Source organism: Protopterus annectens, chromosome 11.part0 (assembly GCF_019279795.1).
Source record: "Protopterus annectens isolate FY-2018-M chromosome 11.part0, PAN1.0, whole genome shotgun sequence".
NCBI lineage: Eukaryota > Metazoa > Chordata > Ceratodontiformes > Protopteridae > Protopterus > Protopterus annectens.
Window position 1 is genome coordinate 1,538,772,876 of NC_056745.1, and position 25,417 is coordinate 1,538,798,292.

Sequence of the window (25,417 nt, forward strand, 5' to 3'; positions counted from 1 at the left end):
TGCCTGTGATGACCTTGGCAATGGTGGGGGGCTGTTTGGCCCAGGCATATGCTGGTCCTGCTGCAGCTGTTTTCACAGGATCATATTATGTAGCATAGCACATACCATGACAATTTGGGTACATGTAGTTGGTGAGTACTGCAAGGCTCCACCAGATGTGTCCAGGCACTGGAACTGTGACTTGAGCAGCCCAAACACACGCTCGATTACATTTCGGGTTTGTGCGTGTGCCTCATTATGGCATTCCTGTTCAGGTGTGTGTGCGTTTCTGATGGGTGTCATCAGCCACGGATCCAGCGCATAGCCAGCATCCCCCACTAGGTGACCATGTGGGATGTCCCCATTGGCAAATGTCTGGTACAGCTGCATCAGATGCCAGATATGGGAATCATGGTAGCTTCCAGGGCAGCCAGCACACACATTCAGTATTATGCCCTGGGCATCACACATGATCTGGCAGTTGATGGAGGGTAAGCCATTGCAGTTGAAGTAGACCCTACCCCGCTCACCGGCTGATGCTTTGATGCGTATGTGCGTGCAGTCTATTGCACCCACTATCTCAGGGTATTCTGCTATTTGCTGGAAGAGACGCATATTGCTGGCCAATACCTCACGGGAATTGGGGAAATATACATGATCACTGACATGTGCTGACACGGCATCCAGGAACTGGTGAAGTACCCTAGATGCTGATGCCTGTGATGTCCCCATCATATCACCAGTTGGTCTCTGGAAGGTACCTGTTGCTAATATTCTTAGGCCAACACATACCTTGGTTTCCACTGGGATGGGTTCCCTCTGTTGGTTCTGTGTGAGGCGTGGCCTGCACAGCTCAACAATTTGCTGCAGGAGGTCTCTGTCCACTCTATAGCGCTCCACTATCTCCAGCTCATGTAGCCCCTGGTAGGTTACCCTGGGCCTGTACACTCTTCTCCGTCTCCTCACTGTGGGTTGTCCAGCAGCATTTCCATTGTCACCACCCTCAGCATGTTGCATATGTCATCTTATAACAGCAATGGCAGCCCCTAACATTTCTTTGTCTCAGTAAAGCTTTTTCAGTTTTCACTTAAATTAGCTTACTGCAGTGTCTCTTCTGAGAAACATAATGGACTGTTGTTTGCAGTGTTTTAAGTGCTAGGCTGGGCTGGGCTAGTGTACTGCCTGTGTAATTGCCTGACTCTGATTGTTTTCACCTGCTAGCTCTGCTAGTACTCCCTGGTAGCGTCCTACTATTTGTTGTGCTTCCTATTTCCTTTCCGTTTCCTCGGGGGGGGGGGGGCAGCACCACGCACACAAGCGCAAACATGCTCACAGCAGCTCACACGCGCGCACACATGCTTACATGGACTACAACTTGCTTATTAGGGTTAAAACATGTGCACAGCAGCACAAATGCACTTACAACACTTTAAACTGCCTTATACATGCTTACTCCGGCTTAAACGCATGCACTCACGCTTACACGCGCACACACTGCCTTATTCAGGTTTATAGGCGCGCACACGCATGCATACCCACTCAGCAAGAAACTTTGATGTTATTCATGGCATACACCTTCCATTTCTTGCCTTTACCTAGCCTACCTGTTGACACACCTCTTTCAATGATGTGCAAATGACAGCTGACACATGCCACTCTGCACCAATGAGCTTCCCTTCTTTCATACATACCACACTCATGATGTCACCTATCTTCTACTCTGTTACTCCCCTTATCCTACTCCTACACTCCACTGACTGTGCTCATTTGCTATGTAAACTTGCAATTCACTATCCTAACCGTCCTTTGCATAGGATTGCCTACTAATGCTTTGTTACATCTCTTAGACTGTGCTTCCCCCCTTAGCAACCTCTACTCGGTGGCCATGTTGTCTTCAGCCTGCCATTCCCTTGCATTGTTAATTAACAATTTAAAAAAAAATCCACATTTGTGGGTTTTAATTTTTATTTTTCTGGTTTTCATAGCACAGCCCGTTTGCTCAGCGCTGCGCTACGCTTAAACATTGGAAATCGGAGAAAAAAATATATTTTTTCATATTGCATCAGAAAACATTGCCATTGGCTGTATATTTGGCCATTGGCATGCATCCTGCACTGGATGCAACCTTTATGTGGAGCTGTCACGGCTATGTTTTGCTATTTGCAGAATGGTATTCAGTTATCAACTGAGTACATTTCTGCAGATAACACTGCTCTTACTCGGACAGGTTCAGGTTTCCTGAATCGCAAATCTACCTCATTTGCATGCCTTTCATCTGCAATTGAGGTAATTTGCATAACCCAGCCCTGTCCGTGTAAGAGCCATTTTAGGAGCTCTCTTGCACACCCCTGCAGGCTGTTCCTGGATCGCTCGTCAGACATGATGGCTGCATGGAGTCTTACTCTACTCTTAGACTCCGTGCAAGCCATCGTGAATCCGGCCCTATAAGAGTGTAAGAACAGTGTCAGTACTATACACATTATCTGTAATGGAAGGAATACATGAATAAAATTCTGTGCTTCCAAATGTATGCAGAAGATTCCTGTCAGAAAAGAATAGTATTTATAAATTCCTTTTTTCAGTTACAATAGATATTTTATATTATCATTTCTTCAGATTACCTCTGGTGTGCCAAATGATTTTTTTCCTGTGTAAGGATGCAATGAGGCCTACAAATAAATCCAAGATAGAAAAAACATCAGTCCTAAAAAAATATGTTTTTTTTTTCAGCAAGATCAATTCAGTAGCATTTTTTTACCTCAGCTGGAAGGTTATTTTCAATAAACACTCATTTCTCCCATAAGATTTTTACTGATGGAACAAGTTACATATTTTTTTGACTTGGCTGACAGAAAATAAAATGAGATGTTCAATTTCATTCTGACTGTTCCTTAGAAATGCATTTCACCCATTTAATATTACCATAATTGAAATGATTTACCAAAACTGAAAGATGAGAAATCAAGTATTGTTTCATAGATCAGTGTGAGACATCTGTGAAATTCTCAAAAACGGTACATGACATATTGAAGAATTATCATTAGCAAAGAGGGATTGCAAATAATCTTGTCTTCATTGTTTTAAAGATTGTTATACAAGATGTTGTAACTTAATTTCCCCAATCTTTTATTCCTGCTGTACTAGTTTACTGCATAGTCCGGAGGCTTCCCACTGGGAATGAATATGGCAATGTAAAGCATCACAGGTCTAATGTATGTGTGACAGATTTAATGCCCAAAGCCCAAAGCCCATCATAGATTCAAAAGTAGAGGAGGCAGTCTGTAGAGTCTACAGTCTGTCTTATTACAACTGTCACTCAGAACAGTAGGTGGTAAGCTACCATTAACCTGAAGAATATACTGACTGAATTTTTTAAAAAGTGAAATGCCTGAAGTTTAAAACATTACTGCAAAATATGGCTGTCATTAGTAGTAAATAGTGCAGTTTAATTGTTTTGTAATGGTCTCTTTTCTATGCAGCATTTTTCCCTTTGACATGTATACATCAGAAAATTAGTATGCATGTTTTAGAAATGCACACATTTTGTACAATGTACATTGTTGCTGAAGAATGTGGGCCATAAATGCATGTGTAATAGGTGCTGCAGTTGGCAAATTGAGATACTCTTACCAGATATGCATTGCACTGTATTTAAGACCTATGGCACAGTTCAATCACTTTGGTGCAACCATGACATGCAATATGAAGCTATCAGGAAGTCAGTATCGCTTAGCATTGAACTACTGCTCTTATTTATTTAAATGTTGTAAACTTTAGAGTTGTGCACAGCTAATCAAGCTTAGCCATTGGTCATCCTAAAAAATGTCATAACAATGTATTTATATGCATTACCAGAATGAATGTGTACTTTGTGGTTAACATGCAATATCTCTGCCTGTGTGTACGTGCATGTGGGTGTGTACGTATGTGTATGTGCATGCGTGCACCCATTTGTGTATATGTGTGCATGTGTGTGTGTGTGTGTGTGTGTGTGTGTGTGTGTGTGTGTGTGTGTGTGTGTGTGTGTGTATGTGTGTGTGTGTGTATATATATATATGTGTGTGTGTGTGTGTGTGTGTGTGTGTGTGTGTGTGTGTGTGTGTGTGTGTGTGTGTGTGTGTGTGAGAGAGAGAAAGTGGGAAGATGCACAGTGTCAGGTACATTGGGGAGAAATTGAACAAAAAGATGCAGTGCAGAACTGCATATTTTAGCTCTTGACAAAATAGTATTTATTTAAAATTGCAGTTAAGAAACTGAAATTAACAACAACAAACTTTTTTCATAATGGATTCCAGCATACAGTGGAAAATGACTGTGACATTAAGTTAGGATAGAAAGAAACAAATAGCACTTAAATAATAATTATAAAAACAAATTATAGGTTTAATAAATACAAATATTTGCCACCTGCCAGACAGAACTCTTCTAGTATTAGCATCATTAACAGCAATAGTAAAATGACCAAGAAATTGAAGTCTTTTTCTTTCAGCACAGAAAAAACATTCTGCAATGTATACTGACAGGAGCCAAGTTTCCCACCTATTTTATGTAAAGGCTGTAGTGAAAATATTTTTCAGCAATAAGAATAAAAAAAAAAAAAAAACATTGTGGTATTTATAGCTCACCACAGGGAATCATCTGCCTCTCTCTCTCTCTGTGTATATATATATATATATATATATATATATATATATATATATATATATATATATAAACGGGTCTACTTCATTTTGGTGAAAACTCATTTCATTGAAACTCATGTTGTTGAAAGTTATATAGGGCCTTTTCCCCACTGTAGTGCGATTCTGGCGTTAGTATATATAGTAAGGGGGGTGTGGGGGGTGAAGCCCCCCACATAGTTTGGTTATATATTGTCTTCTGGAAAGAGTTATTAATTGCACTTGTAAGTGTCCATCTGTATGCTTTAAAATGTTTACAATATGTGGGGGGGGGGGGGCTACACCCCCCCCCACATGCCCCATACACTGCATACACAGACTATGCAGATGAGGACAGTTTTAAAATTACAGGGGCACCTACACAGCTGACCATAAGGACAGGTGAAGTAGGCAGATGCCAGTGCCCCTTACTTTATATACTAACTCCAGGATTGCACTACAATGGGGAAAAGGCCATATATAACTTTCAATGAAATGAGTTTCAGTGAAATGAGTTTTCAGTGAAGTTAGCTTTCAGTGAATTGGTCACAGGAAACTGACTTTCAGTGAAATGAGTTTTCAACAAAATGAAGTAGACTTATATATATATATATATATATATATATATATATATATATATATATATATATATGTATATCTTTACATATACATACATACATACATATATATATCTACTTTTCTTTGTCGAAAAAGTAGAGGACCACTTATGCGAAAGTGCACTTAAACGAAAGTGCATTTTCGCGAATATCGGTTCAACAGACTGATAAAAAAACACAAAAAACAGTGCATTGCAAGGGGGCTAGCCCCCCTGCACCCGCCAAGTGGGAGGCTGTGCCCCCCACCCCCGCTTCTTAAATATACTAACTCCAAGATTGCACTACAGTGGGGAAACAGGTAAATTCCCTTTTCCCCACTGTAGTGTGCTTTGGTGTCGCAGTGTTTCCTGTTTTGTTTCTTATCGGTTCGTTGAACCGATATTCATAAAGGTGCACTTATACATATGTATACCTCTGCATGGTTTGTAGTTAAGTAATAAACAGAGATTCCTTCTTAATTTTAACAACATTAGCACATCAGAATATGCATAAAATTTCAGTACTTCATTTCTAATTAGAGCATTATATTACTGGCAATGCATGAGTGTGTATCAGAAGCTGATCAAACAGATGTTGGAATGTCCCACATGTGATTGAAAAAAGAAGTATTGAAGAGCTGTCCTTTACATGTGCCATAAATATTAATTAATACAAGGTGACATAGGACACCCTAACAACCAAAAACAAGTGGATTAAACATTTGACTTTTTTATTCTGTTAATCCGATGAACATATAACCACATTATTTTACTGTAGTAGGTTGTAGTACTGATTCAGCATGTTACATTTGTACTTTTATTTACATAGCTAGCAGTGTGTGTGCTCAAAGAAGGCATACACAGACTATGCAGATGAGGACAGTTTGAAAATTACCTACACAGCTGATCATAAGGACAGGTGAAGTAGGCTGATGCCAGTGCTATGATACCCCTGTTCAAAAAAATGATGGCAGCACAGGACACCCTATGGTGAAAAAATGGTTTTCTGCTTTATACAACCCAAGATGAAGAAAACCACTCAGGACAGCCCTTTGGGATTGCTTGATTAGTTATTTATATTGTGGGTGGCATGGCAAGAAGCAGAAGCCCAGAAACTTTAAAAAAAGATGAGACTGCAGTAGCTGCAGAAGAAATGATCATGGAAGTCTGTATTTAGTGTCATAAGGATAGTTAGCAGGAATACACCTCACTTTGGTGGTCTGGGGTATAGTAGACAAGAACTGTTTTCATCCTGGTGGGAAAAGAGATATAATGGGGAGAGGCTATGGCTTTGCAAGACTAACATGTATTTGTATGATGCATGAGAAAATACTTTACTGGTGTTAGCTAGTGGGACCATTATTTTTTTCCAATCACCTTTGAATATTTGAGGTATATACAGTCAACAAAGAGTTTATAATTGCTGAGAAAGAAGGGAGATAATAAAGAGGAAAATGATTGACCCTGATTTTTAATTGTTCTAGTTTAACTCTATGATTATGCATGATAAATGTGCATTGTAAAGCAAGGGAAAATATTTAATTGTGGCTGTTACTTTTTGAAACAAAGTTGATATACATTAGGGTATTATTTTTGTAATTATCAGATGTATGAGGTTTATAAAGCAATTTAACTGGTTGGTGCAGGGTATCTGGGGATGAAAGTAGGTGAATATTTTGTTGTTTGCTCAATTTGTAAACAGTAATCTAGTCTCACAGGAATAGTGTGCATTTGTGTGAAGTAAGAACATTTTACTGTGGCTACTGTTTTTTTTTTTTTTGTGAAGCAAACTTTAAATACTATTTTATCTTTATTAACTATAGTCAGACATCTGAAATATACGCAATCCATAATGAGGCAATATTTGCTGGATATGGGGACATTCTGTAAATAAAACTGGCTGAATCTGCTGTCGTGATCAAATTAATAATTTATTTGCATTTGTTAATTGTGAAATATCACATTGATCCACACAGATTCTATTGAGATCAAGTCTGGCAGTGCTGTCTATTTAAATGACTTGCCCAAAGTCACAGGTTAGACAAATGGAGGTTGAGGGAATTAAACTCTAGACAACAAGAAGCAGCTCATTAACAGCAGTGTCTTAATCCTCTGCATTAACCTGCAGATCTTCTAGCATTAATCTGGATTATCTGTTTTGGCAGACCTACTATCCATTTGAGTAAAGCAAGTTGCAAAACTTTGGCCATCTTTTTATATCACAATCAGACATCTGACATTTATACAGCCAATAAAATGGCTATAATTGATGAGGCTGTCAGTGGATAATGGTGGATTACCCCTGCTGTTGTTTGATTAATGTAAAGCATTCATGATATCACTTGCCAGGAGTATTGTCATGCAGTGTATTGCATTTATTGAAATTGGCATAAAATGTTCACTGCTATGGCCTAGGCTTGCATATATGCATGTATATGATGGGGGGGTGTTGCAGTGTATCTAAGAATAAGGCATTAGCCATAATTTCTTTCATTTTTCATTGCAAACATCAACATTATATACAATAAGTGTTTTTGATGGTCTGGAAAGGCTGTGTAAAAACTGAGGATGACTGGCAGAGCGACACAGTGAGTGCTTTGCCCTTTCACAGTGTTTGGCTCTCAGAATGAGTTCTCTGCTATGTCTCCTCCTGGTGTTGTTATGATTTCCTCCAGCTCCTTAAAGGTATGTAGTTGATCAATTGGAATTCTTCCAATTTGCCTGTAGATATTTATGCAGTGTGTGTGTGTGTGTGTGTGTGTGTGTGTGTGTGTGTGTGTGTGTGTGTGTGTGTTTGTGCATGCGCATATATATATATATATATATATATATATATATATATATATATATATATATATGGTTTCACTTGAAACCATCGAATTAACACTACGTCGAGTCTCACATCATCGAGACTACAACGTCGTAAACTGAAACCAACGAAAACTGAAATCATCGAGAGTCATAGCATCGACTTCAACAAAAATTGAAATCATCGAGATACATACCATCGAGTTTAAGGTATACATGTAGCTATACTGTTAGAGTTCCATATATGTTTGCTACATAGTGTATATTCGTACATACCTTCTCATTTTCAGTTCGTGATGTTATGCAGTTTGTTTTGACGGTTTGCAACTCAATGGTTTTACTTTTCGTTGGTTTCAGTTTACGACGTTGTAGTCTCGATGATGTGTGACTCGACGTAGTGTTAATTCGATGGTTTCAAGTGAAACCATATGTATATATATATATATGTGTGTGTGTGTGTGTGTGTGTGTGTGTGTGTGTGTGTGTGTGTGTGTGTGTGTGTGTGTATATATATATATATATATATATATATATATATATATACACACTCACACACACACACACACACACACATATATATATATTTATATTTACATATATATATATATATATATATATATATATATATATATATATATATGTATATGGGTCTACCTGACATGGTCGACAGTTCATATGGTCGACAGTTTATTTGGTCGACAGTTCATTTGATCGACAAGCATTTTAGGTGGCCACCCCCCCTAACTATATATATCAACTCCAGGGTTGCACAACATTGGGGAAGGGGGCAAATCTGCTTGTCGACCAAATGAACTGTCGACCAAATGAGTGTCGACCATGTGAACTGTCGACCATGTCAGGTAGACCCATATATATATATATATATTATATATATATATATATATATATATATATATATATATATATATATATATATATATATATATATATATATATATATATATATATATATATATATATAGATATATATATATATAGATATATATATATATATATATATATATATATATATATATATATATATATATATACACATATGTGTGTGTGTGGCTATTAGCAGCATGTTGAAATAACGACTACATCATTTGTTGTTTGATTAGGAGTAGGTTAAGTAGAAATGCTGTGAATATGTGTGACAGCAGCAACTTCCAATGTTTGACTGTGGTCATTTCTCCTTCACTTTCATCCTAATCTAATACCAAAGGGATACTATACATAAGATGACCTTTTTTATGGGGGGGGGGGCAGTGCCTCCTAGTTATGATTTATGCTCTCTTGCATATATTTGTCTTGTCACTTTATTAAGATCAGTTTAGAACTTCAAACCATGGGCAAAACGTAGTTCTTCCTTGAAAAAAAATCCTTCCCTTGATCATGAGTTTTGTTTAGGTAGTTACTGTTTCATAATGTTGGAAAAAAGGTCTACCATGCACCACAGAACTTCTAGAACCCCATGGCCTGGTGTCCACAACCTCCTGCCTAATTGCATTATTTCCTCCACAATAATTCTAGCATGGTCTTGGCTAGTTAATATGTACTTAAAGAACACAGTACATTTTAACTGCCCAGCACTGCACTAGCCAGTTAACATGTGATGAGAGAAGGATGGAAAATCCTGAAGACTATGACAAAGTGTGAGCAAGCAATAAAAAGTAATATGGGTCATGTGGGGATGCAGAAATTGATGGACCTCTGTGGAGCTGACTGCCATGTGACACATTAAGTACTACATACTGGCATGTTTATAAATGAACACCCTGTGGCACAGAGAAGGACTGCTACATCAGCAGTGGTGTGAGTGGACTTTTGTGGGGCTGGTTACCCTGTGGTACAGAGGCTAGTCACAATGCTGTATTGTAAGTGTAGTCTGACAACTGTAATGCAGAGCCCCATTGCAAAGCTATACTGTAACTAATAGCCAGGACTGTGTGATGTGTGCAAGGAATTACATACAGCCAAAAAGCCAGTGCTCATAGACAGAATGTATGCTATGTTCTGCATTGCTGTTACATGGCCTATATCTGCTATGGGGTGAGTGATGGCATAAGGTTTGGTGTATGGCACTACTCAATAACAAATACATTGTTCAAATACTAAGTGACTGTTAATCACAAGTTTTTTAAATCTACCTTGGGTTGGTAATGTCTTAGATTTCATGTTGGCAAACCTACTGTCTTTTTTCTGTCCAGCCATAGTTATTCCATCTATAATTAGCAGTGTTTTTGAAAGGCAGTCCCATCAAACAGTAAGAAGGTTTAAAAATGCATGATATAGAGTGTAAGAAAACAAGTGGTGTGCTCAGTCTGAGTAGGACCTGCTGTCCTTATCTGTCATCAACCCAGATTGTTTTTACCATGTTTCCTTTTATTTTCTCAACTGATTATTTAGCCAGTCTTCAAGTGGAAGTTTTTGTCTGTATTCCCTTTATTTTCCAAGAAGTTGTAGTATACCGTTTCTCTAAACTGTATGGCTTGTTGGACATAGACATTTGCATTTGGGAATGAGCTACTTGACTGCTACATCATACTTTGGATGTAATTTACATTTAAAGGCCCATGAGGTATTGTGTATGCTGATATATAAAGAGTACAAAGCTTGTTTGGAAATGGACAGAGTTTTTCTAATGAACTTGCCTTTTGCAGGTGATGGACAGGTAAATTAACATACAGGAGAGAAATGATCTGGAATCCACCCATCCATCATGTCCTGAAAGAAGCCAGATGTGATTGGGTAGCAAGTTCTGATCCTGAAAGATAAGTAAGTGGGAGCTCAGGAAAGCTTGGCTACTATTCAAGATCCTGTTGTAAAAAGTAGCACTTACTTTACCCATAACTGAAGTGAATGGGGCAAGAAGTCCTAGTTTATTTTGTAGCAGGCCCTGAGGACTGTATATGAAGAACAATAACATTTGTTCTGTGTAGTTAGATACTGCACGTGGTATAAACAGGCAGATGCTAAGTTATTGCATTAGTGGTATTAGTTAGCTGAAATATTTAGTGGGGAATTTATGTGTGTGTGTGTGTGTGTGTGTGTGTGTGTGTGTGTGTGTGTGTGTGTGTGTGTGTGTGTGTGTGTGTGTGTGTGTGTGTGTGCGTGTAGATAGATACAGTTCCCCATAAGATAATCAAATGCTTACATGAGCCTACATTATCAAGCCAAAAAGCACAAACCGTGAAACATCAAAGGGTACAAAAGAACAGGGCCTGTATTGTATGATTGCATGGTACACTGGGGATCAGAGTATTGCTCCTTTTCCCAGTGTGGTGTGATCTCAGAGTTGCTATACATATCTATCTATTTATATATTTATGTATTTAAAGAGAGAGAGCTATAGATATAGCTATAAATATATATACGTATATATAGCTATATATATATCTGTACCTGTGTACATGTATTTGTAGATACTTATTCCTATGATGTCAGCATGATCCTGATGTAGATACTTATTCCTATGATGTCAGCATGATCCTGATGTAGATACTTATTCCTATGATGTCAGCATGATCCTGATGTAGTTACTTATTCCTATGATGTCAGGATGATCCTGATGTATATATTTATTCCTATTATGTCAGCATGATCCTGATGTAGATACTTATTCCTATGATGTCAGCATGATCCTGATGTAGATACTTATTCCTATGATGTCAGCATGATCCTGATGTAGTTACTTATTCCTATGATGTCAGCATGATCCTGATGTAGATATTTATTCCTATTATGTCAGCATGATCCTGATGTAGATACTTATTCCTATGATGTCAGCTTGATCCTGATGTAGTTACTTATTCCTATTATGTCAGCATGATCCTGATGTAGATACTTATTCCTATGATGTCAGCATGATCCTGATGTAGTTACTTATTCCTATGATGTCAGCATGATCCTGATGTAGTTACTTATTCCTATGATGTCAGCATGATCCTGAAGGCATGCAATTAGACCCTAAAGAAGAAGGGGACGTGACAACTGAAATGAGTAGTGGCAGTTTAGATTTTATTTATTTATTTCATTTTTATTTGCCTTTTGTTTACTGGGAAAGTCTGACTGGGTCTAGTAAAGAGCCCCTTTTCAGCAGAGGCCTATGGGGAAAAGATCCACATTATGGCACACATAAAAAAATTGAACAGAGATACAATAAAGGATAATATTTCTGAATTGTAGTAAAAATTAAATTTGCGAGGTAAAAGGCAATACAAATAATTAGTTACAGTCTTAAGATAATGATATAAAAAATGTAAGAAGAGGGCAATAACATGATAACAATTGATACTCAAATTTAAAGTTACTTTAAGTTAGGATAAGCCATGCATATGGTAAAAGGTCAAAAGACTGGTGTGTAAAACCGTCAGATGACCTAATAAACCTGTCTGAGATAGAGAAAGAATACTAGAAGTAAGGCATGATAAAGGATAGTCAGATATAAAGGTCACATGATTTAAGAACAGACACTGCAGCTGCTAGGTAAAGAAAGGGAAGACACTGTGATTAATTAGGTTAGGTAGCATAAAAATGCACAGAGGAGGTAAAACAGTAATGGACCAAAACAGAGCGAATGGCAGGAAATGACACATTAGTTTCATCCAGGATGGGAACAGGAACAGATCCAAGATTTGTTTAAATATGCTTAGAGTAAGCATTTAAAAGAAGAAGGATTAGAGACAGTTCTAATATTTAATGATAGGGAGTTCCTAGCTTTAACAACAGAGTAGAAGAAAATACATTGGCCAGAAGAATTGGAGGGTTTAGATACAATGAGAAGTTGTTGCCTCCTGATCTTAGAGTTTTGTTTGAGATATACAGGTTAAGTAATAGACTGATGGCTGGAGAGTTTGGAGATTTGTAGATAAGATTATGTGCGGTTATGAGAAAGTTGGGAAATTCGAACCACTTGATGGAATGTAGAGTTTTACAGTAATATGACGAGTGTCTAGCACTCAGTGTGAACTTAGTGATTTTGTTGTAACAGCTATCTGACTTAACTTTTGAGGAAGTTTGTAGGTTGTTGAGAATTTAGGCTCCATAAGGCAGTGAGGGTAGGAAGTAGGACTTGGTTCGTATTATTTTAGTAGACGTGTTCAGAAAGTGTTTGCTGTTATATAATAAGCCAAGTCTCTGGTGGGCTTTCTTGATGCTATTTTGAATATGTAGGTCAGACTTAAGTTTGACATCAATAGTTACACCTAGTAATTTAGTATGGCAAAGTCTTTCAGTTTTCATGTTGTTTAAGGAGAAAATTTCAAATACTGTTTTGTCAAGAGTGAGTGATTTAGGAGAGAAGAGAAGGAGCTTTGTTTTATTTGGGTTAAGTACTAGTTGACCTCTAGTGAGCCAGGTTTCAATAGAGGTGAATGCTTGCTGGGTTATTTGTTGTAAGTGTGTTGGAGTGGTAGAAGAACAGGTTATGATAGAGTCACCTGCATATTGAATAAGAGTACTTTGTTCAGAAGATACTCATCACCATCCATACAAGTAGATTTCCTTAACTCTTCTGTTTCCCATTCCTCCAAGTATAGATCCTTGTGGGACACCTGCTGCATTACGAAGGAGTGTTGAGATAGCTCCTTGCCATTTTACTGCTTGCTGTCTGCTAGTAAGGTAGCTGTGAAACCATGTAGTAGAAGAGGGAGATGTTAGGCCAAGGTTGGAGAGTTTAGTAAGAACTTCAGAGTGAGAGACCCATATCAAAAGTTTTAGATAGGCCATACAGCTGATACAAGTGAGCCAAATCCTCTTGCTTTATTAACAGTATCTGTGAAGGATAATAGGGCTGCAGATGTACTGTGAGCTGGCTGGAAACCATGTTGTGTATTTATAATAAGGTTATTATGTAAGAGAACAAATACAACTTAAAAAAGGCAAAAAATAAAATTTTAAAATACCACCAAGACCACCAATCCAAAAAGTAAGCAATTTTAATGAAACACTTAGTGCCTTGGCTTGCACAGCACTCCAAGAGTAAAAACACTACAAAACACTCTTTACTTAAATACAGCATATTGCACAAGACAATTAATCAATTAAACATACAATTTAAATCACATACTTCCAATTGTATTCCTTGTTGAGTCGCTGAGGCTCCAAACTACCATACTTTAAAATCAAGAGGGTTTCTTTTTTTAAAAGTTAATTTTTTAAGGACACACATTCACCTATACCAACTTGCAATTTTTCCAGAACTCAACCCCTAAGAGAATCAGGATCGGAATTGTGTGCTGTCATGAAATGGCTCCCAAGGGGACTCTCTAGTTTTTTTTTATTTTTTTATGTCCCTAATATGTTCCTGTAACCGGATCCTAAAACTCCTATAAGATTCCCCTATGTAGAACTTATTGCATCCACATCTCAGCACATACACTAGCCCCTCAGTATTACAACTGTATTCATACCTAGCTGTAAATTTAATACCATTAATATAGGGAAAAAACTTAATACGTAATGACAGATGGAACAGCCATCACATGGAACAGTGCCTTTATTTGTGCTTAAATTCTGACTAACATTAACATATGGTAAACAAAATTGGTTATGTACCAGAATATCAGCCACGTTCCTAGCTCTTTTATATGCAATACTCACAAAGTCAGGTAATATAGAGTTCAAAATGTTATCCCTTAGAAGCATGGAACACAAACTACATGCTGTTTTAACTATTTCCTCAGTTATAACATTATAGGTTGTCATTAAGAAAAGTTTCTTCTGGTCCCCATTATTTCCAACTGTGTTGGTGGATTTGTTTCCACATGTACCAACTTTATATTTCCCACTAACACAGGCATAATGAGAGTATCTCTGGGAGTTAGAAGAATACCTCATGTCCATAATTTTTTGTTTAGCTTCCCTAACCAACTGAACATCATAGCCTCTTGTAATAAACATATCTTCTGCTTCTACTATCTCTCTTTCAAAGCTCATATCAAGGCTACATAGCCTATAAATTCATAAGAATTCATTATAAGGCAATACCTTGACCAAATGTTTGGGGTGACAGCTATTCCCATATAAAAATACATTTCTATGTTCAAATTTCCTATGGAGACTAGTTGTAAATCCATATAAGCAAATATCCAAAAAATTCACTTGTGGGCCAAGCTGTATACCATCAAAGCTCAAGCCCATAGTATTAGATTGTAAGTCATCGACAAACCCAAGGGCTTCTGTCTGGCTTCCTTGACATAAAAAAATAAGATCATCAATAAATCTAAAATATAAAATAACTTTTGATCTAAAAAAAATCATGTCTATAAACAAAATCATCTTCAAGTTTACCCATAACTAAATTAGCATACATGGGGGGGAAATCCGCCCCCATAGCAGTGCCCTGTAATTGCTGAAAAATGTCTCCATTAAACATAAAAAAATTATTTTTTAAACAAAACATAACTAAATCTATCAAGAAATGAGACATGGGAGAGTCCCCCAGGAAATGGAATAAGGCCTGAATCCCTATTTCATGCTTAATGTTAGTATAAAGAATTTTCACATCCAGGCAGAGCTAAAACATGTTCATATTCCAAACTTTCCCTTTTATTTTGTTCAAAAAATCCTGGCTATCCCTAATATAAGAGGCTGTACGCATTACATATTTCTTAAGATGTTCATGTAGCAGCACACTTATGTTTTTCAAAACGTACCTCTGTGCAGACACTATAGGTCAACCACTAAGCTTAGTTAGACCTTTGTGTGTCTTAGGTAAACAGTAAAAAACTGCTATAGAGCAGTTTTCCACTCCAAACTTCTTTTCCACATCCTTAGAGGTAAAATACCCCAACCTAAGACTTTGTCTAACTACAGTTGGTACTCCTTAATAGCTTCAAAGTAATCAGAAACATCACATTTTCTATAAATTTCCACATTGTTCAAATGTTTATAACACATCTCTAAATATTGTGTAAAATGCATGATTACTATCTGGTTGACCTTCTCAGATGATTTAACCACCCATCTACTGTCATTACCAAATTCCAATAGGGCTAGCCATTGCTACTTAGTTAAGTTAAAGCATATATTAGACATATTCATTATGCAAGACCAGTACATTGTTCAACCTCAAAATTAAGTGTAGCAAAATATCCTTGCAAAGTGCTGTTTAGAAAAGGTGGAATAAAAGAGCTTTTAACAGAGATAGCATCAGTGTTCAGTTGGCAATAAGCATTAAAGTAATTCTCAAACAAATCTTCCTGAGATGACAAACATGAGTGAAAAGAATCATTATCACCACTTTCATTAAGGCACAACCCCTCCCTCTTGTTTAAAGTAGTACATCAAATGCAATTTTCTACTGAAAGAAAAAATTTCATTTTTAAGTACATGTATTCTTGGTAAAGCAGTTGGTATAAATTTAAGGCCAAGACATAATACAGAAATAACCACATCAGAAATTTCATGTTTGGACAGATTTAACACATGTAAATTGTCATAAAATACATGAATGCCAGCGTTTTATCTTGTTATTCTTCTTCTTCTTATAGTCCTTTTGCTGGCCCCATTCATTGCGGCCCCATTTTCTGTTGTTAAAGTCTGTTCTGGCAGAATTGGAATTCTGAAAGTGGTTTTGCATATCTTTTGAATGTTGTGCTTTGGGCAGGGCTGGAAACTGTTTCACATTCTCCTCAGCTCCAGCAATCACATCTGCCTCCTCAGAAGCAGCAAAAGAAACTGAGGAAGAAGCAGAAACATTTTACCCCAACTAACATCATTGCTACCATTGTTACTTCTGCTTCTAGATGAAAAAGATCTATTTTTTCTTTTCCAAAGAAACACTTTATCAAGGCTGCAATCCTTAGTGTCCCTATTAATTTTGTAGCTATTATGTAAGAGATATTGCAGTAGTTGATAATGAACACATTTTTAAAGAATTTTAGAGAGGGATGGCAGTATGGCTATAGGTTGGAAATTTGTTACATCACTTGAATTGCTGCCTTTATGTAGTGAGATAATGTAAGATCTTTTCCATAAGTTTGGAACATGAGATTCAGCTATGGATCTATTAATAAGAATGCAGATTGGATAGACTATAACATCTGCAACAAGTTTTAGGTATTCTGGGGGAGATTAGCCACAGATGTTCAAGAAGGCTTAGGCTTAAGCAATAATTTTTTAATAAGAGATGTGGGAACCGGCTGAATAGAAAAAGGGGTGGAGTCTGAAGAAGAACAATTAGATGACTGGCAGTAATGTTTGTGTGATGAATGCCTAGGCAATTTAGTTGAGAGAAGGGGGAAAAGAGGAATTAGGGGAATCTACTTGTGAGGGCGGGGATGAGTAGCAAAGCTTAGGAATGAGTTTAGTTATACATTCAATGAAGTAATTATTAAAGTTGGTGGTTGTTTGTAATGGCTGCTTTCACGATAAGAGTTCAGTTATAAATTCAGTGAAGTAGTTATTAAAGCTGGTGGCTGTTTGGAATGGGGTGCTTTCAGGATAAGAGTTTAGTTATACTTTCTGTGAAGTAATTATTAAATTTGTTGGCTTTTGTAATGGGGTGTTTCCAGGATAGGAGTTTAGTTTTACTTTCATTGAAGTCATTATTAAATTTGGTGGCTTTTGTAATGGGGTGTTTTCAGGATAGGAGTTTAGTTATACATTCAGTGAAGTAATTACTAAAGTTGGTGCCTTTTGTAATGGTGCGCTTTCAAGATAAGGGTTTAGTTATACATCCAGTGAAGTAATTACCACTTGGGCTCACTTCGCTCCCCTACCCTACCCCATTACCCACCCACCCCCACTACTCGTAGCATCATTCTAGCCCCTGATCACCTGATCACCTACCACATCCAACAACCAGCCAATCAAACAGATCCACTCCCATAGCCCATCCAAAAACACTTCATAAAGTCCCCCCTCCTTTACACTCCTCCAATAACTAATACACCCTATGATCATGACCCACACTGACTACCCTCAGCACCACCCTCCTCTACTTCTATTTGTCTTATTCATAGCCATCCTTGTAATTTCCTCCAGGACCTCCTACCATCATTCACTCTCTCATCTCAATTACAACAAATCCTCCACCTTACCCCTTACCACAGCCACCACCCACAAACACATGGACACTCCCCTAATCAACTATATACAATCCCTTCCCCTAACCACCCCACCAATAAGCCACATCCCAAAGACTAAAAAACAACCTAGCTACACCTATCACTGTCTACTAGTCTCCTACCTAAAAAATCTTTCCAACCTAGAAACTCAATTACTACTAGGGGGGTGACATCCACCCTAACCCAGGCCCAGTATCCACCCCCACAAGTACAAATGATAGCCACTGCCCACTTAAGTACAAACTCACTGTCCTACTAATACTAAATTTCAATATCCGTATTATCATGAACAAAATAGGAAAAACTGCACTCATTTATCTTCATATATAACCCCGACATACTGCTCATAAGAGAGATTTCACTTAAACCCCATGTCAAAGACAGCTCCATAACCCCACCTGGTTATAACATTCTAAGAGTTGACAGACCACAGAAAAGAGGTGGATGTATTGCCCTATTGTACAAATCTAACTTAAAAATCCAGTACTTACAAAAACAACCTACAAATTATAATTACATTGAGATTATACTAGCCACTCTTCTGCTAAACCAACATAAACAACTAAACTTGCTGGGAATATATATCTCACCAGGTGACAACATAACTACACTAGAATCAATACTCCACTGGGCCTCCCACTCCTTCCCTCATGAAGCCTTAATATTAGATGATGTTAACATAGTCTAGAAACTGTCCCACTCCCCAACACCAGCTAATCACATTAACCTGTATAACTTTACCCAACTCATCCAAAACCCCACCCATACAGATAAAGCCACCAAAAGAAAATCTATATTAGACTGGATCCTCACTAACCAACTCAACACTGCCACCAGTGTGGGACACTACCCAATTCTCTCAGCGGCCACAACACAACCTATGTCCTTTGACACAAACTTAAATGTAACAACCCACCCTCCCTATTACATACCTGATTCCGCAAAAACCTTCCCACTGACCTGTTCATAGAAACGTTAAAATCTTGTAACTGAGCTCCCACCAAACCCTTCTCCTATGCAAGGCAGTTGAATACTTTAATTCAACATTCCTAACAGTCCTAAACCAACTAACCCCAATAAAGACAATCAAAATACGTATCAACCCTGCCCCCTCATTATTTAAAACCACAAAGGCTTTATTAAAACAAAGGGATAAAGCCTGGAAAGCCTGGAAGCAACTTAAAAAAACACAACCAGACAAACCTATTTAGAACTTAGAAATAAGGCAAAAAAAAACAGATTAGGATAGACAAGCAAAATCATTACCTAACCCTACAAAATAAATATAGGAGTAAACCACAGAAGTTCTGGACTGCAGTGAACAATATTCTCCAATCTGGAAAAATCACCACACCACAACCAAACATAGCAGGTACCAACCTTGACATAGCATCCAGCTTCAACAACTATTTTACCTCTTCCATACTTAAACTTATAAATAACACAAACCCCACCATCCCCCACCAACCACCGATACCAAAACAAATAGTACCCCCTTCTCACTTAAATCAGTAACTATATCAGCCATCCAAAAACTACTAACCAAACTCAAACCAACCACTCTTGCTGCTGACAACCTCCCAGCTGAATTCTTCCAGCTTACATCTCAGGCCATAGCCTAACCTATCTCAATACTAATAAATAGATCCATCAATGAACATCAAGTTCCATCCCTATGGAAAACCTCATACATCATCCCCCTGCACAAGGGCGGCCCATCCACTGACATATTCAACTACCACCCCATCACAATCCTTTCACCCCTTTCAAACATCCAGGAAAGTTGTATCCATCACCAATGTCTTCAACTTCTCTCCCACCTACTTACTAGCAACCTACTCTCCCAAACCCAACATGGATTTCAACCTGGCCATAGCAACACCACTGCTCTCATTAACTTTAGCAATGCCATAAACACATATAGAAACCACCTTTCTAGATCTATCAAAAGCATTCAACACAGTTTCCCACAACAAACTACTATCCACCCTCTCTGAACTCAACCTTGATAATTCACCACTCCAGTAGTTCAGTAGCTACCCAGGCAACTGCTCCCAATCTGTTAAACGGCACAGTTCCCAGTCAAATGTGACATACCACAAGGTTCCATACTTGGTTCCCTCTTATGCAATATCTTTACAAACCAACTCCATCTAGCAACCACAAAAGCCGACATTATCCAATATGCAGATGACACTACCCTCATCTGCTCTGCACCCAATGTCCAAGTGCTACAAACCCAAGCCCAAGATTCCTTCTCTGAAATAGAAAACTGGCTAACCAAATCATAGCTAATACTCAACCCCACAAAAAACACAGCTAATACTATTCAGCCCAACAAAGACTATAGACACCACCTTCTCCATCCTCTCAGCCAATAACACCCCATAACTCCTGTCACTGAAGCCAAACTACTAGGAATGACAATTGACCACCAACTTAAATACAATAAACACATCACCCTAACCATCTCCAAATTCCATAAAAAGCTAGGCTGTCTCTACTGCAGTAACAAATTTCTAACCCCAGAGTCCAGAACTACTATAGCCAGAACTCACCTCCTATTAACCTTACTTTATGCATTCCCAGTATTAACAAATCTCAATAAGACCGACCTTAATAAACTATTTACATGTTACAACAAAATATCTAGGTTCGCAACCAATGCTAAATCATGCTCATACCACTGTCAAGCCCTGCATAAGCTCCATTGATTAGAATTTCCAAACCTACTTCACTACCACCAACTCAACCTAGCCCATCAGATATTGTATCACCCAGACAAAACCCTTGCCCTAACAGGCCTACTAAACTAAACTTCCACAGCACCAACAGGGAACTACGATCCAGGAGCAAAGCCCTAGTAGAAGTCATTCCATGTAAAAATAGCTCAAGAGAATCTCTATTCCATTATGAAGTTGCAGAATTATGGGACACCCTATGCACACAACTCAGGATGCAAACCCACACTGCTACATTCAAAAAACTCCTTAAATCACACTTCCAAGAATACCATCTATGTAATTGCAATGACCCTCCCTGAACCTACCTCCTAACCCAGCCTACTACCCCAGTCCCCCTTACTAAACACATTCCTACTGTCTTATACTACACCCCTAAGCAGACAGAACACAGTGTAAACACCTAGTACAATCTCATTTCTATTAAGTTGATTGTATATATACTATACCTATGCTTAACTACTATGTTTTTGAGAACAATTTTCTACTAACAACTTGTCAACCTCTTTTAACAATGTTAATTCTTAAAGGTATTATTAAGCAGTGTTAAACCTTGTTAACTATTTTTTACTTTGAATCTTCTGATAACTTCTCAAACTCTGTAAACTATTATTTCTTTAACTATTGTTAGCGCTGTCAAACTTTTTTTAACTATTGTTATTTAATTACTCTGTAATCTGTGTAGCTTTTCTCCCCAGAACTCCACTGAAAAAGAACATGTGGTGCCCAATCGTACAATCTTGGTAGATAAATGTCAAATCAAATAAAGTAAAATAAATAGTTATTAAATTTGGTGGCTTTTGTATGGAGTGTTTTCAGGGTAGGAGTTTAGTTATACATTCAGTAAAGTAATTATTACATCTGGTGGCTTTTGCAATGGGGTGTTTTCAGGATAAAAGTTTAGTTATAGTTTTAGTGAAGTGATTATAACATTTGGTGGCTTTTCCAATGGGGTGATTTCAGGACAGAGGCTGGGATCCTTTCTAGTTCCTGGGTTGAGGAGGGAAGAGACAGATGACCAGAATTTTTACTGTTGTGTTTGTATATATTTTAAGAAGTGGTGTAGTACAGTTTTTTTCTCAGTCGCAAAGCTGTCTATACAGTTGTAAATTGTTGTCATTTTTATTCTTGTTAGAAGAGTTCCATGCATATTCTCTTTCTTTCATAAGGAGTTTGGTCAGTCAAGGGGCAGGATTATTTTTAAAATGTTTTGTATACAGTGATGCAAGGGAATTAAGTATACTTAGGAATATTATGTTGAAGTTTTCAACAGCTTCATTAAGAAGAAGAAGAATTTTTAGAACATCCCAGTTTATAGTGTTTAATGTTTGAATAAGTAATTCCTGGGTAAATTGTGTTAGGTTCGGGGTGTTTATGAGCTTATCATCTTTGTTTACTTGTATGGGAGCCCTATTAGTATAAGCTGCTAAATGGGCACTTAAAGAATCTGAGAGTGCATCAGATGAGAAGTAGTTAGAAGGGTTGGAGACTAATATTCAATACAGGATGGATCATGGATTATTATTTTTGCTGTATCGGTTAGAGAACTAATAAGCGGAGTCAAAGAGGTTCATGCTATTGGTAGTGTTATTTGAGGAGTGGGGCTACCAGTCAGTGTTGACATCACCTAACATGAGGGGCTATCAGTCAATGTTGACATCAGTGGTGGCTCATGCTATTGGACTGCAGGACTGCAACCCCCCCTCCCAGCTGTAAAAAGAAAACAAAAATTAGTGTCCATTATAATTTAGTGTCCATTTCCTGAACTCAGACTGCTGGAAATAATTTAGAGTGTCCGGACCATTTTCCCGAACTCAGACTGCTGTAAAAAGAAAAAAACAAATTAATTTAGAGTAAGTGTTCCCAAACTTGGACTGGTTACACAGCAATTCAGATTGGGAAACAAGGCATCAGACTGCAGATGCCCCATAAGTCTATGCAGTTACAACCACATAGACTAGAAGAGGATCGGACTGCAACATCTGCATGCTGGATAGCTGTAAAGCCTGTAGCTGCTGCTCTCGTGGGACTTATTAGCTGCTCCTCTGAGACTTATTAGCTGCTCTTGCAGGAGCAGGACCGCGCTTGCACATGAATGGCTTTCTGCTCTTGCAGCACCAGTCAATAACGTAAGTTTTTGTCTGCATACACAGACGGAGTTTAACATTTCTGTTTATGCTTTCCATTGCTGCTTGCTTTCACAGACAGAGTTTAACAACTATTACTACTACTGTCTGGGTCTGTATTCTACTATGGATGAGGATTATCATGGAGGGAGTTATTTTTGTTCCTTGCTTAATGGAGGGAACGACTTACCAGAACCATAGCTTAGGGAGTTATATTCACTTTCATGGACTACCATCCATCATGGAGGGACAGTTATTTGTTTGTATTCCAGAGGGGAAGTGTGTTTATGTGTGTGTGTGTGTGTGTGTGTGTGTGTGTGTGTGTGTGTGTGTGTGTGTGTGTGTGTGCATATAAAATGCAAATAGCAAGAGGCTGAATTCCCTACCCACCACCACTTGTGAAAAAATTTCAGATTTTTGGCTCATATTTGTCTTCTGCTCTGTTCCTCATAAAATCTGTGGTTTTATGGATTTTATAGGTTCATAGGGAGGTACTAGGCTATTGGCCCTAGGACCTCTATAAGCCTAGCCAAGAAGGTACCCTGGCTTTTGCTATCCAAGAAAATTATTTTCCTGTGCCACTGTCGAGCAGAGCCACAGAAGTGATCCCCAGGGTGAATTTCCTATTTCCCATCCAATCATCAAGATTTTTCTTGAAGAGTGCTCATGAGGAGCTTTGTTTGCTATAGATAGGTAGTTTGTTCCAGACTATGGGAAGTCTCTGGGACAGGAATTTATCCCTCCAGCATGTTCTGTTTATTGTTATGACAAGGTTTAGGTTCCTAGAGCATGTACTTCGGAGGAATTGGGATTTCTTTTAGTGGAGCATGTCCAACAGCTCTGGGTTTAACATAGCTTTGTATGTTAGGCAGAGATCACCTCTGAGTAGGCGATAGGCGACAGAGTAAAGCTGGAGATTTTTGAGACAGTCTACATAGGGCATCTTTTTGAGGCTGGCATTCCTCTTTGTGAGGTATTTCTGTGGTCTTTCCAGTTGTTGTAGATGTCTTGTGAGGTGCATACCAAAAGGGGCATTGTACTCTATAATGGGTCTAATGAGTGACGAGTAGAGGGGAACAATGACCTTTTTTTATGAATGAGAAACCTTTTGTGATGAGGTATGCCATGTAAAAGGATTTCATGACTATTGTGGTGATGTGATTATCAAAAGAGAGACTACTGTCCACCTGTGTCCCAAGGTCTCTTATCACACTTTCGGTGTTAAATTTACTACTGCCTATGTGGTAGTTCATGGGTACAGAGTATTTACCAAAGGGGATGACAATGCACTTTTTGGCATTGAGCTTGAGGTCATGGCTTTGACACCAGGCATCTGTCTCAGTGAGGTCCTTTTGTAGGATGTCCACATCGTTAGGAGTTTCGATTATTGCTCCTAGTTTGCAGTCATCTGCAAACTTTGTTAGCCAAAGACCTTCTGTGTTAGCCCGTACTTCAGAGAAGTAGATACCAAACAGGAGAAGACCCAGGACTGAACCCTGTGGTACTCCACTATTCACTGGTCTGAAGTTGGATTTGGAGTCTACTACTTTCACAGTGTGGGTTCTGTCAATGAGCCAGTTGGCAACCCATCTTGTGACATAGTTATTTATACCTAGTTTAGTGAGTTTATCTATAATTCCAGAGTGGGGGATGGTGTCAAAAGCCTTGGCAAGATCTAGATAGGCTGTGTGAACCACCTTACCCTCATCTACGGCTTTGGTGACTGCTTCAAATAAGTCTATCAGGTTTAGGAGACATGATCTGCCATTTACAAACCAAAACTGGGTGGGGTCCAGAGTTTGGAGCTTACCAATGTCTTTGTTTATAAGTTCCATGATGATTCGTTCCATGGTCTTGCAGACCAGGCTCATCAGGCTAATGGGGTGGTAGTTCCCACGGTCCGTGGTGGCACCCCCTTTGTGGAGTGGGATAACTTTTGCTGTGTGCCATTCAGTGGGCACAAAGCCTGAGGTGAGGCTATGATTGAACATGGTACTTAGGTGGGGTTCCAGTTTGCTCTGTAGTTCACGTAGAACGCAGCCCTGGATGTTGTCAGGTCCCATGGATGCTGTGTTCTTGGCTTTGGAGACTGTGTTTTTTACCTGTGCAGCCATGATTATAGGAACTTTGCATTCTTCATGTATAGATATAGGCCCTTTAGTGGGTGAGAGAGGGGTAAAGTTAACACTTACCCTATCTGCCAGGATGTTGGCAATATCAGTTGGTTATGTATATTTAGTGCCATTGTGCTGTAACTCAGAGCAGATCTGAGTGTTACCATTGAAATTCTTGCCATAGCTATAAAATGCTTTGTGGCTGTCTTTAGAATCCGTGGCAATTTTGTTTTCGTAACTAGTTTGGAGGATTTTATGAGGGATCTCAGCTTCTTACTGAGGCTAACCAGGGAGTTCCTCCAAACATGAGATTTTACTCTTAT